The following is a 15,571-nucleotide window of genomic DNA, read 5'->3' on the forward strand; positions in this document are numbered from 1 at the left end:
GCAAATCTTTCATAAATAGTAAATATTGGACCCTTTATGAAATGAAGATTCCATCAATGACCCCAGACTATTGAGCTGCGAGAATTTTACATTAGACAAAAGTGGGACAACATTCCTCTCCAAAGACTCCATGTCACAGGTATGTACTGATGGGACAGGGGCTCCTAGGCTGGCCCTCAGACTACAGACCCTGCACTGTCCCTTATTTCGTAGGTTTGGAAAATAAACAAAAGGATGTTACACAATGGTAGATGTAGCCTGAAAACAACTTTCTGGAGATGTGTTGCCATCAATTTCTAATTTATTTATTGTTTTTTAAATTAAATGGAAGAATTTCTAACTTTCAACTTCTCATCTGTGTTCTATGTTTGGTTGTGAATAATATATGACTTTAAGAAATTTCCAACTCATTGCATACTTGTGTTCTTTACGCATGGTCACAACTTTTGGGGGAACTGGGGTTTTAATGTTCTCCTTCATCTTGCAGTCTTTTTTTGAAGATCCGCTCAGTAGCTTGAATTTTGTGGTCTTTCTTTGGTCACAGTAAAATGATGAAAGCATTATAGAGTAGAGGCAAAATGATAATTTGAATTTCCGAAGATTCCCAGGTTCCTTGGCCTCAAGATATAACTAGCAATATGCAGAAGCTTATATAAATGTTTCAAACATATAGTTTTATACGAAGGAATAGTTGTTAAATTTGAATTTTCCTTTGAAATAAGGTCACCAAGTTTTACTATCTCCCATAAATAAATTGAATTCATTGTGACACTCCCGGGAAACTTGAATTCATTAAGTCCTATATCATTATCGTTTCACTATCCCAGGGGCCATTGCTTTGTTCTACTAAATGCAGATGCATTTGCCATTTAAACTGTCTCTACACTATTATAATGAAAGTTTATCAATCTTTACACTTTTTCATTATATTCCTTTTTTATTATCAGTATTTTTCAATATGATTATTTAGTAATAGTTTTTTTCTTGAAAAGGATTGGCTGTCTAAAGAGAAACGGGGCACGATCTAATTGTTTTTTAAAGAGACATTTTTAATGGTTTTTGCAAGTGTATAACTGATATTCTCCATCTATTTAAAGAAGTATTTCAGCAATTTTTGACTATTTAGTGCAGCAAGGGATATTATTAAAGCACCACTCCAGAGATTTTTTTTTCTTAATATATAATCCCTGCCCCTATTCTTATACTCACCCCTCATTCACTTTTTATCGGTACCACATTGGTCCCATGGTGCCATCTTGTAACTGCAACTTCTGACGGGCCGGATGTCATGTTACATCACAGGCGCGCAATACAATTTATGAGAGCCAGAATGAGACCAGAATGAGAGTCTCATAGACTTGCATTGAAGAGTGACCTCTTGTGTGCTCCATGAAACAGTGGAATGATCCAGAAGGTCACAAACTTGTCTGAGATTGATAGGAGCAGTGCCGATAAAAGCTGAAAAGCCCGAGGGTGAGTTTAAGACTGGCAAAAGAGACCTTCTATTACTCCAGTGGTGAAAAAACAACAAATAATGCTGAAGTGGTTCTTTAAAGGACTATGTAGAGTTTTCACGAATGCCCACTGTATAGCTGTCTTTGTTGGTGGGCCATTTCTTATTAATTTCCCGTCTAGATTTCTTTTTCCCATATATTTGGTTCCACTAATGAAGTCTATCTTTCCTATTATTCTATTTAGAGGGTTGATGTCTTTTAATTTCCTCAGCAGGTTTGACATTGTCTCCTATATGGTGTATACAACAGTGTCTCAGTGTGTTCTATGTGATATATACAGCAGAGTCTAAGTACATCATATGTAATGTAGACAGCAGTCTTACTCTATCCTACATGAGGTACACAGTAGTCTCACCGTATCCTATGTAATTATGTGGAAAAGCCTTAACTTATCCTTGGTGATTAATGCAGTCATAGTATGCAGCAGTCTTAGTGTCCTATGTATTGTATACAGCAGAGTCTCAGTTAATTCTACGTGATGTATACAGCGTTTTCTGTGTATTCAATTTAATTTATACAAGTCTCAGTGTATCCTTGGTGATATATATATATATATATATATATATATATATATATATATAGATATACACATATATATCTATATATATATATATATATATATATGTAAGTATTGGCACCCCTGCAATTCTGTCAGATAATACTCAGTTTCTTCTTGAAAACGATTGCAATCACAAATTCTTTGGTATTATTATCTTCATTTAATTTGTCTTCGACAAATGGTGGACAAAAGTATTGGCACTGTTTGAAAGATCATGTGATGCTTCTCTAATTTGTGTAATTAACAGCACCTGTAACTTATCTGTGGCACCTAACAGGTGTTGGCTAGAGTTGAGCGCGGTTCGCGGTTCGAGGTTCTCCAGTTCTAGGCTCGAGTGATTTTGGGGCCTGTTCTAGATCGAACTAGAACTCGAGCTTTTTGCAAAAGCTCAATAGTTCTAGAAACATTCGAGAACGGTTCTAGCAGCAAAAAAACAGCTAATTCCTAGCTGGCTTTCCGCTGTAATAGTGTAAGTCACTCTGTGACTCACACTATTTTGAAATTTCAGTGTATAGTGTGCGGGAACAGCGCCTTCAGATCACTGCTGTTTGTATAATGGCGATCGCCATTTTTTTTTTTTTCCCTTGTCTTCCTTCCCTAAGTGCGCGCGTGTAGTGGGGAGGGCCATTATGTCAGCCAATCCCAGACACACACACAGCTAAGTGGACTTTTGGCCAGAGAAGCAACGGCATGTGTGATAGGATGTCCATGTCACATGTCCCTGCATTATAAAAGCGAGTATCTGCCCGTCCGGACGCCATTATCTCTTCTGCGTCCTTGGTGTCAGACATCACTGGCGCAGCTCCGTCCTTTGTCCTATCGCCGATACTGCTGTATGCGCTCCATACACAGCGCTGGACAGCTTAGGGATAGCACTTTCTATCACTCCTTTTAAGGGCTCGTACCGGCAGGGTCAAAGCCATAGGTGACAGGTCCTGAAAACAGAGACAGCGTCTGTGTAGCTAAGGTCAGGGATTTCCTCGCTGCATTTCCCCATTAGGAGGGAATAGAAAGGCAGGCTTCCTTTCCTCTACCCAGAGCCCCACAACCCTGGCACTGTACCCTCCTGTCCTCTGTACACTCCAACTCATTATAACTAAGTCATTATACGAGCAAACACTGAGTGTACCTAGTGGCATCCTAAACGTGGCTATTGGACTTCTGTATAGTCCCAGTAGTGCACAGATATTTGCAGCACGTCTGCCTGCATTGCACACTCAAACTCATTGTTACTAAGCCATTATACTAGCAAACACTGAGTGTACCTAGTGTCATCCTAAACGTGGCTGTTGGATTTCTGTATAGTCCCACTAGTGCACAGATATTTGCAGCACGTCTGCCTGCATTGCACACTCCAACTCATTATAACTAAGCCATTATACTAGCAAACACTCAGTGTACCTAGTGGCATCCTAAACGTGGCTGTTGGACTTCTGTATAGTCCCAGTAGTGCACAGATATTTGCAGCACCTCTGCCTGCATTGCACACTCCAACTCATTATAACTAAGCCATTATACTAACAAACACTGAGTGAACTTAGTGTCATCCGAAACGTGGCTGTTGGACTTCTGTATAGTCCCAGTAGTGCACAGATATTTGCAGCATGTCTGGCTGCATTGCACACTCAAACTGATAGTTACTAAGCCATTATACTAGCAAACACTGAGTGAACTTAGTGTCATCCTAAACGTGGCTGTTGGACTTCTGTATAGTCCCAGTAGTGCACAGATATTGGCAGCACCTCTGCCTGCATTGCACACTACAACTCATTATAACTAAGCCATTATACTAGCAAACACTGAGTGAATTTAGTTTCATCCTAAACGTGGCTGTTGGACTTCTGTATAGTCCCAGTAGTGCACAGATATTTGCAGCACGTCTGCCTGCATTGCACACTCAAACTGATAGTTACTAAGCCATTATACTAGCAAACACTGAGTATACCTAGTGGCATCCTAAACGTGGCTGTTGGACTTCTGTATAGTCCCAGTAGTGCACAGATATTGGCAGCACCTCTGCCTGCATTGCACACTACAACTCATTATAACTAAGCCATTATACTAGCAAACACTGAGTGAATTTAGTTTCATCCTAAACGTGGCTGTTGGACTTCTGTATAGTCCCAGTAGTGCACAGATATTTGCAGCACCTCTGCCTGCATTGCACACTCCAACTCATTATAACTAAGCCATTATACTAGCAAACACTGAGTGTACCTAGTGGCATCCTAAACGTGGCTGTTGGACTTCTGTATAGTCCCAGTAGTGCACAGATATTTGCAGCACCTCTGCCTGCATTGCACACTCCAACTCATTATAACTAAGCCATTATACTAGCAAACACTGAGTGTAACTAGTGGCATCCTAAACGTGGCTGTTGGACTTCTGTATAGTCCCACTAGTGCACAGATATTTGCAGCACCTCTGCCTGCATTGCACACTCCAACTCATTATAACTAAGACATTATACTAGCAAACACTGAGTGTACCTAGTGGCATCCTAAACGTGGCTGTTGGACTTCTGTTAGTCCCACTAGTGCAAAGATATTTGCAGCACCTCTGCCTGCATTGCACACTCCAACTCATTATAACTAAGCCATTATACTAGCAAACACTGAGTGTACCTAGTGGCATCCTAAACGTGGCTGTTGGACTTCTGTATAGTCCCAGTAGTGCACAGATATTTGCAGCACCTCTGCCTGCATTGCACACTCCAACTCATTATAACTAAGCCATTATACTAGCAAACACTGAGTGTAACTAGTGGCATCCTAAACGTGGCTGTTGGACTTCTGTATAGTCCCACTAGTGCACAGATATTTGCAGCACCTCTGCCTGCATTGCACACTCCAACTCATTATAACTAAGCCATTATACTAGCAAGCACTGAGTGTACCTATTGGCATCCTAAACGTGGCTGTTGGACTTCTGTATAGTCCCACTAGTGCACAGATATTTGCAGCACCTCTGCCTGCATTGCACACTCCAACTCATTATAACTAAGCCATTATACTAGCAAACACTGAGTGTAACTAGTGGCATCCTAAACGTGGCTGTTGGACTTCTGTATAGTCCCACTAGTGCACAGATATTTGCAGCACCTCTGCCTGCATTGCACACTCCAACTCATTATAACTAAGCCATTATACTAGCAAACACTGAGTGTACCTAGTGGCATCCTAAACATGGCTGTTGGACTTCTGTAATGTCCCAGTAGTGCACAGATATTTGCAGCACGTCTGCCTGCATTGCACACTCAAACAGATAGTTGCTAAGCCATTATACTAGCAATTTATGCTGCCAGTTTAAGGGCCGTAGTTGCATTGTTTTTGTTGTTGCATTTATTCTTCATTATTCTGCTGTTAATAAAGCTAGACCACCACTGCAATCTACACCACCTCTCAATTTTTACTACCATATTTTCAGTGCACAATCTTGTTGCAATCAACATGAGTGGCAAAATGATTGATGCTGGTGGAAAGGGGAAGAGGCGTGGTGGAAATGGAAAAAAAGGGTTTGTCCGTGGGGAAGGTGGCAAAGCTCCATTATCATCTGCTGAACATAGACTATCTACCAGCAAAAGTAAGATGTCTACTACTTACCGTGGACAATCCGATGTGCTCCCTTTTTTACGGACACGAACAACAGGAACAAAGGTAGATGATGGCCAAAAAAGGAAAATGCTTGAATGGATCTCAAGTGGTCCAACAAGTGCCCTCTCAGCCACTTCAAGTACCGCATCCAAAAAACACCAGTCCTCTGAGTTGTCATCCCAATCAAACTTGCTTTCTCCCAGCTCTGAAGTCTCCATCAGCCCTGCACAGTATGGTGGAACTGAGATGGCTGAGTCTGCAGAGCTGTTCAGTCACACTATAGCCTGGGAATCAGAGGTCTGCTCCCAAGCTACAGTGAGTACAGAACAGGAAATGGTCTGCAGTGATGCCCAGAACCTTTGTGACTCTGATTCAGGCCATGAGGACCAAGTTTCTGAGCATAATGTTGACCCTTTGTCACAAACTGTAACACCTGTGGTTATAGACAATGAGGAACATACTGATGAAGATGAGACGCAGATACCCGATTGGGATGACAAGTTAAATATTCGGTCAGGGCAAGAAGAGGCTCGGTCTGAGGGTGAGGGGAGTGCAAACACAACAATTGATGATGAAGTTCTAGATCCCACCTACTGTCAGCCCACAGTCAGGCACTCGAGGAGGTCAACAGAAGTGGTGGAGGAGGATGCAACTGATGACGAAGTTACCTTGCGCCTTCCTGGACAGAGTCGGAGTACTGGTAGCACGTCTACAACTGCATCCTCAGCCACCACTCTGCCTCTGAGCACTAGTCGGGGTGGATCAACAGGTCGCATGCCCTCTAAGCCTTGCCTAGCCTGGTCCTTTTTTGACATAGCAAAAGATCGCCCAAATTATGTGATCTGTAAAATTTGTCATGGTTCTCTTAGTAGAGGTCAAAACCTCAGCAGTTTGACAACTTCTTCCATGAATCGTCACATGAATAAATATCATATGTCCCGGTGGGAAGCTCACCGTGCTGCAATGCGGCCTAGCGGAGCGAACCATCCACCGCCTGCCCCTTCCAGTGCATCCGCGCGCTCTTCATCTTCTAGGACTGTGGGGACAGCTGTCACACCTGTTTTTCCACGCACAACTTCCACCACTGTAACCGCAACAGGCAGTTTGCTTGGTAGGTCGTCAGTTGGTTTGGAAGGGGAAACAAGTGAGTGTGTACAGCTCTCTCAGACATCGATAGCACCAACGTTGGATGAAGGCAACATCATGTCTCTGCCTGCACTTTCCTCACAAACCTGCATTTTTCCAGGGTCACCCTACTCAACACCGTCTACACACAGCAGCCAGATCTCTTTCCCTCAGATGTGGTCAAACAAAAAAGGCCACTTCCTGCGACCCATGACAAAGCTAAGAGGTTGACTCTATCCCTCTGTAAGCTCTTGGCTACTGAAATGCTGCCTTTCCGCCTAGTGGACACACAGGATTTTAGAGACCTTATGTCTGTCGCTGTGCCCCAGTACCAGATACCTAGTCGCCACTACTTCTCTAAGAAAGGTGTGCCCGCGCTACACCAGCATGTCGCACACAACATCACCGCTTCCTTGAGAAACTCTGTGTGTGAACGGGTGCATTTCACCACCGATACTTGGACCAGTAAGCATGGACAGGGACGTTACATGTCGCTGACTGGGCACTGGGTAACTATGGTGATAGATGGTGAAGGGTCTGCTGCACAAGTCTTGCCGTCCCCACGACTTGTGTGTCAATCCTCTGTCTGTCCAAGTTCTGCCACTGCTTCTGCCTCCTCCACCTCATCTGGGTCCTCCACCTCTGCCCCAAGCCTGCCTGGTCAGGCCACCAGCGTTCTCACTTCGCAGAAGGAATCACGTACCCCTCATTACTATGCTGGCAGCAGAGCGCAACGGCATCAGACGGTCTTTAGCTTGACATGTCTTGGGAATAAGAGTCACACAGCTGAGGAGTTGTGGTCAGCTCTGCGGTCCGAGTTTAATAAATGGTTGTCTCCACTCAACCTGCAGCCTGGTAAGGCCGTGTGCGACAATGCTGCAAACCTGGGTGCGGCCCTTTGCCTGGGCAAGGTGACACACGTACCTTGTATGGCTCATGTGTTGAACCTTGTCGTCCAGCAATTTTTAACACACTATCCCGGCCTAGATGGCCTTCTGAACAGGGCAAGAAAACTGTCTGCTCACTTCCGCCGTTCAAGCGCCGCAGCTGAGCGACTTGCATCGCTCCAGAAGTCTTTCGGCCTGCCGGTTCATCGCCTGAAATGCGATGTGGGGACACGCTGGAATTCAACTCTCCACATGTTACAGCGACTGTGGCAGCACCGCCGAGCCCTGGTGCAATACGTCATGACTAGAGTTGAGCGCGGTTCGTGGTTCGTGGTTCTCCAGTTCTAGGCTCGGGTGATTTTGGGGCATGCTCTAGATCGAACTAGAACTCGAGCTTTTTGCAAAAGCTCGATAGTTCTAGAAACGTTCGAGAACGGTTCTAGCAGCAAAAAACCAGCTAAATCCTAGCTTGGTTTCTGCTGTAATAGTGTAAGTCACTCTGTGAATCACACTATTATGACATTTCAGTGTATAGTGTGCGTGAACAGCGCCTTCAGATCACTGCTGTTTCTATAATGGCGATCGCCATTTTTTTTTTTTTTTTCTTGTCTTCCTTCCCTAAGCGCGCGCGTCTTGTGGGGCGGGCCAGCATGTCAGCCAATCCCAGACACACACACAGCTAAGTGGACTTTTAGCCAGAGAAGCAACGGCATGTGTGATAGGATGTCCATGTCACATGTCCCTGCATTATAAAAACTGACATTTTCCTCCAGGACGCCATTATCTCTTCTGCGTCTTTGGTGTCAGACATCACTGTCGCAGCTCCGTCTTGAGTCCTATCGCTGATACAGCTGTATGCGCTCCATACACAGTGCTGGACAGCATAGGGATAGCACTTTCTAGCAGTCCTTTTAAGGGCTCAAACCGGCAGGGTCAGAGTTAAGGTGACAGGTCCTGAAAACAGCGCCAGCGTCTGTGTAGCCAAGGTCAGGGATTTCCTCCCTGCATTTCCCTATTAGGATGGATAGAAAGGCAGGCTTCCATTCCTCTACCCAGACCCCACAATCCTGGCACTGTACCCTCCTGTCCTCTGCACACTCCAACTCATGATAACTAAGCCATTATACTAGCAAACACTCAGTGTACCTAGTGGCATCCTATACGTGGCTATTGGACTTTGCTATAGTCAAACTAGTGCAAAGACATTTGCAGAGCACCTCTACCTGCATTGCACACTCCAACTCATGATAACTAAGCCATTATACTAGCAAACACTCAGTGTACCTAGTGGCATCCTATACGTGGCTATTGGACTTTGCTATAGTCCCACTAGTGCAAAGACATTTGCAGCACCTATACCTGCATTGCACACACCAAATCATGATAACTAAGCCATTATACTAGCAAACACTCAGTGTACCTAGTGGCATCCTATACGTGGCTATTGGACTTTGCTATAGTCACACTAGTGCAAAGACATTTGCAGAGCGCGTCTGCCTGCATTGCACACTCCAACTCATTATAACTAAGCCATTATACTAGCAAACACTCAGTGTACCTAGTCGCATCCTATACGTGGCTATTGGACTTTGCTATAGTCACACTAGTGCAAAGACATTTGCAGAGCGCGTCTGCCTGCATTGCACACTCCAACTCATGATAACTAAGCCATTATACTAGCAAACACTCAGTGTACCTAGTGGCATCCTATACATGGCTATTGGACTTTGCTATAGTCCCACTAGTGCAAAGACATTTGCAGCACCTCTACCTGCATTGCACACACCAACTCATGATAACTAAGCCATTATACTAGCAAACACTCAGTGTACCTAGTGGCATCCTATACGTGGCTATTGGACTTTGCTATAGTCACACTAGTGCAAAGACATTTGCAGAGCGCGTCTGCCTGCATTGCACACTCCATCTCATTATAACTAAGCCATTATACTAGCAAACACTCAGTGTACCTAGTGGCATCCTATACGTGGCTATTGGACTTTGCTATAGTCACAATAGTGCAAAGACATTTGCAGCACCTCTGCCTGCATTGCACACTCCAACTCATTATAACTAAGCCATTATACTAGCAAACACTCAGTGTACCTAGTGGCATCCTATACGTGACTATTGGACTTTGCTATAGTCACACTAGTGCAAAGACATTTGCAGAGCGCGTCTGCCTGCATTGCACACTCCAACTCATTATAACTAAGCCATTATACTAGCAAACACTCAGTGTACCTAGTGGCATCCTATACGTGACTATTGGACTTTGCTATAGTCACACTAGTGCAAAGACATTTGCAGAGCGCGTCTGCCTGCATTGCACACTCCAACTCATTATAACTAAGCCATTATACTAGCAAACACTCAGTGTACCTAGTGGCATCCTATACGTGGCTATTGGACTTTGCTATAGTCACACTAGTGCAAAGACATTTGCAGAGCGCGTCTGCCTGCATTGCACACTCCAACTCATTATAACTAAGCCATTATACTAGCAAACACTCAGTGTACCTAGTGGCATCCTATACGTGGCTATTGGACTTTGCTATAGTCACACTAGTGCAAAGACATTTGCAGAGCGCGTCTGCCTGCATTGCACACTCCAACTCATTATAACTAAGCCATTATACTAGCAAACACTCAGTGTACCTAGTGGCATCCTATACGTGACTATTGGACTTTGCTATAGTCACACTAGTGCAAAGACATTTGCAGAGCACCTCTACCTGCATTGCACACTCCAACTCATGATAACTAAGCCATTATACTAGCAAACACTCAGTGTACCTAGTGGCATCCTATACGTGGCTATTGGACTTTGCTATAGTCACACTAGTGCAAAGACATTTGCAGAGCGCGTCTGCCTGCATTGCACACTCCAACTCATTATAACTAAGCCATTATACTAGCAATTTTTGCTGCCAGTTTAAGGGCCGTAGTTGCATTGTCAGGGATATTTATTCTTTATTATTCTGCTGTTAATAAAGCTAGACCACCACTGCAATCTACACCACCTCTCAATTTTTACTACCACATTTTCAGTCCACAATCTTGTCACAATCAACATGAGTGGCAAAATGACAGATGCTGGTGGAAAGGGGAAGAGGCGTGGTGGAAAAGGCAAAAAAGGTTTTGTCCGTGGGGAAGGTGGCAAAGCTCCATTATCATCTGCTGAAGATAGACCATCTACCAGCAAAAGTAAGATGTCTACTACTTACCGTGGACAATCCGATGTGCTCCCTTTTTTACGGACACGAACAACAGGAACAAAGGTAGATGATGGGCAAAAAAGGAAAATGCTTGAATGGATCTCAAGTGGTCCAACAAGTGCCCTCTCAGCCACTTCAAGTACCGCATCCAAAAAACACCAGTCCTCTGAGTTGTCATCCCAATCAAACTTGCTTTCTCCCAGCTCTGAAGTCTCCATCAGCCCTGCACAGTATGGTGGAACTGAGATGGCTGAGTCTGCAGAGCTGTTCAGTCACACTATAGCCTGGGAATCAGAGGTCTGCTCCCAAGCTACAGTGAGTACAGAACAGGAAATGGTCTGCAGTGATGCCCAGAACCTTTGTGACTCTGATTCAGGCCGTGAGGACCAAGTTTCTGAGCATAATGTTGACCCTTTGTCACAAACTGTAACACCTGTGGTTATAGACAATGAGGAACATACTGATGAAGATGAGACGCAGATACCCGATTGGGATGACAACTTAAATATTCGGTCAGGGCAAGAAGAGGCTCGGTCTGAGGGGGAGGGGAGTGCAAACACAACAATTGATGATGAAGTTCTAGATCCCACCTACTGTCAACCCACAGTCAGACACTCGAGGAGGTCAACAGAGGCGGTGGAGGAGGATGCAACCGACGACGAAGTTACCTTGCGCCTTCCTGGACAGAGTCGGAGCACTGGTAGCACGTCTACAACTGCATCCTCAGCCACCACTCTGCCTATGAGCATTATTCGGGGTGGATCAACAGGTCGCATGGCCTCTAAGCCTTGCCTAGCCTGGTCCTTTTTTGACATAGAAAAAGATCGCCCAAATTATGTGATCTGTAAACTTTGTCATGATTCTCTTAGTAGAGGTCAAAACCTCAGCAGTTTGACAACTTCTTCCATGAATCGTCACATGAATAAATATCATAGGTCCCGGTGGGAAGCTCACCGTGCTGCAATGCGGCCTAGCGGAGCGAACCATCCACCGCCTGCCCCTTCCAGTGCATCCGCGCGCTCTTCATCTTCTTGGACTGTGGGGACAGCTGTCACACCTGTTTTTCCACGCACAACTTCCACCACTGTAACCGCAACAGGCAGTTTGCTTGGTAGGTTGTCAGTTGGTTTGGAAGGGGAAACAAGTGAGTGTGTACAGCTCTCTCAGACATCGATAGCACCAACGTTGGATGAAGGCAACATCATGTCTCCGCCTGCACTTTCCTCACAAACCTGCATTTTTCCAGGGACACCCTACTCAACACCGTCTACACACAGCAGCCAGATCTCTGTCCCTCAGATGTGGTCAAATAAAAGGCCACTTCCTGCGACCCATGACAAAGCTAAGAGGTTGACTCTATCCCTCTGTAAGCTGTTGGCTACCGAAATGCTGCCTTTCCGCCTAGTGGACACACAGGATTTTAGAGACCTTATGTCTGTCGCTGTGCCCCAGTACCAGATGCCTAGTCGCCACTACTTCTCTAAGAAAGGTGTGCCCGCGCTACACCAGCATGTCGCACACAACATCACCGCTTCCTTGAGAAACTCTGTGTGTGAACGGGTGCATTTCACCACCGATACTTGGACCAGTAAGCATTGACAGGGACGTTACATGTCGCTGACTGGGCACTGGGTAACTATGGTGATAGATGGTGAAGGGTCTGCTGCACAAGTCTTGCCGTCCCCACGACTTGTGTGTCAATCCTCTGTCTGTCCAAGTTCCGCCACTGCTTCTGCATCCTCCACCTCATATGGGTCCTCCACCTCCGCCCCAAACCTGCCTGGTCAGGCCACCAGCGTTCTCACTGCGCAGAAGGAATCACGCACCCCTCATTACTATGCTGGCAGCAGAGCGCAACGTCATCAGGCGGTCTTTAGCTTGACATGTCTTGGGAATAAGAGTCACACAGCTGAGGAGTTGTGGTCAGCTCTGCGGTCCGAGTTTAATAAATGGTTGTCTCCACTCAACCTGCAGCCTGGTAAGGCCGTGTGCGACAATGCTGCAAACCTGGGTGCGGCCCTTCGCCTGGGCAAGGTGACACACGTACCTTGTATGGCTCACGTGTTGAACCTTGTCGTCCAGCAATTTTTAACACACTATCCCGGCCTAGATGGCCTTCTGAACAGGGCACGAAAACTGTCTGCTCACTTCCGCCGTTCAAGCGCCGCAGCTGAGCGACTTGCATCGCTCCAGAAGTCTTTCGGCCTGCCGGTTCATCGCCTGAAATGCGATGTGGCGACATGCTGGAATTCAACTCTCCACATGTTACAGCGACTGTGGCAGCACCGCAGAGCCCTGGTGCAATACGTCATGACGTATAGCCTGGGCCAACGAGATGCAGAGGTGGGGCAGATCACCATGATGGAGTGGTCTCAGATCAAGGACCTATGCACCCTTCTGCACAGTTTCGACATGGCGACGAATATGTTTAGCGCTGACAATGCCATTATCAGCATGACGATTCCAGTCATTTACATGCTGGAGCACACGCTAAACACTATTCGGAGTCAGGGGGTGGGACAACATGAAGGGGAGGAACTACAAGAGGATTCATATGCGCAAGGGACAACAACATCACCAAGGTCCAGACGTTCATCATCACCAACGCAGCAGGCATGGGACCATGGGGGACAGGGATCGACAAGGGCGCATAGTAGCAGGCGAAATGTTGAGCAAGGTGCAGGAAAACATGAAGAAATGGAGGACGAACTGTCCCTGGACATGGAAGACTCAGCGGATGAGGGAGACCTTGGTCAAATTTCAGTTGAAAAAGGTTGGGGGGAGATGTCAGAGGAAGAAAGAACGGGTAGCACCTCTATGCCACAAACACAGCGTGGACTTGGTCCGCATGGCTGCGCAAGACACATGAGTGCCTTTTTGTTGCACTACCTCCAACATGACAGTCGTATTGTCAAAATTAGAAGTGATGATGACTACTGGATTGCCACACTATTAGATCCCCGGTACAAGTCCAAATTTTGTGACATAATTCCAGCCATAGAAAGGGACGCACGTATGCAGGAGTATCAGCAGAAGCTGTTACTCGATCTTAGCTCGGCTTTTCCACCAAACAACCGTGCAGGTGCAGGGAGGGAATCTCCCAGTTGTAACTTGACAAACATGGGACGGTCTCGTCATCTTCAACAGTCTACCCGTACCAGTAGGACCGTATCTGGTGCTGGTAACAGCAATTTTATGGAATCTTTTCATAATTTTTTTAGACCCTCTTTTGCAAGGCCACCAGAGACAACAAGTCTGACACATAGTCTACGGCTGGAGAGGATGATACAGGAGTATCTCCAAATGAACATCGATGCCATGACTTTGCAAATGGAGCCTTGCTCCTTTTGGGCTTCAAATCTAGAAAAATGGCCAGAGCTCTCCAGTTACGCCTTGGAGATTTTGTCGTGTCCAGCTGCCAGCGTTGTCTCTGAACGTGTCTTCAGTGCTGCTGGGTGTGTGCTGACAGATAAGCGCACGCGTCTGTCCAGTGACAATGTGGACAGACTGACGTTCATCAAAATGAACAAGTTATGGATCCAGAAAGAATTTACTACCCCTGTGTCATCCTGGGGAGAGTAAATGCAAATCAAAACATCCTGTTTGCAACTAGGGCACAAGTGCTGCCACTGATGGGGTGTCTGTGTGGCCCAATTTTTGGAAAAAAGGGAGACTCCGCTTGGAGTAACCCTTGCTTGATGTGTTTTTAAAAGAAGCCAAGATGAACAGAGCTGGGATCAGGAAAGACTTTGCTACCTACCCCGGTGTCATCCTGGGGACGGATAAGAATGGCGTATTTTTGAATGTGCTTGATGCAAATCTAGCTGTGAAGTGTACAACTGGGGCACAACTGCTGCCACTGAAGGGGTGGGTGTGTGTGGGGCCCAATTTTTGGAAAAAAGGGAGACTCCGCTTGGAGTAACCCTTGCTTACATTGTTTTTAAAAATGATCCAAGATGCACAGAGCTGGGATCAGGAAAGACTTTGCTACCTACCCCGGTGTCATCCTGGGGACGGATAAGAATGGCGTATTTTTGAATGTGCTTGATGCAAATCTAGCTGTGAAGTGTACAACTGGGGCACAACTGCTGCCACTGAAGGGGTGGGTGTGTGTGGGGCCCAATTTTTGGAAAAAAGGGAGACTCCGCTTGGAGTAACACTTGCTTGATGTGTTTATAAAAGAAGCCAAGATGAACCGAGCTGGGATCAGGAAAGACTTTGCTACCTACCCCGGTGTCATCCTGGGGACGGATAAGAATGGCGTATTTTTGAATGTGCTTGATGCAAATCTAGCTGTGAAGTGTACAACTGGGGCACAACTGCTGCCACTGAAGGGGTGGGTGTGTGTGGGGCCCAATTTTTGGAAAAAAGGGAGACTCCGCTTGGAGTAACCCTTGCTTGATGTGTTTTTAAAAGAAGCCAAGATGAACAGAGCTGGGATCAGGAAAGACTTTGCTACCTACCCCGGTGTCATCCTGGGGACGGATAAGAATGGCGTATTTTTGAATGTGCTTGATGCAAATCTAGCTGTGAAGTGTACAACTGGGGCACAAGTGCTGCCACTGAAGGGGTGGGTGTGTGTGTGGCCCAATTTTTGGAAAAAAGGGAGACTCCGCTTGGAGTAACCCTTGCTTACATTGTTTTTAAAAATGATCCAAGATGCACAGAGCTGGGA

This window comes from Anomaloglossus baeobatrachus, chromosome 11 (assembly GCF_048569485.1).
Source record: "Anomaloglossus baeobatrachus isolate aAnoBae1 chromosome 11, aAnoBae1.hap1, whole genome shotgun sequence".
Classification (NCBI taxonomy): domain Eukaryota; kingdom Metazoa; phylum Chordata; class Amphibia; order Anura; family Aromobatidae; genus Anomaloglossus; species Anomaloglossus baeobatrachus.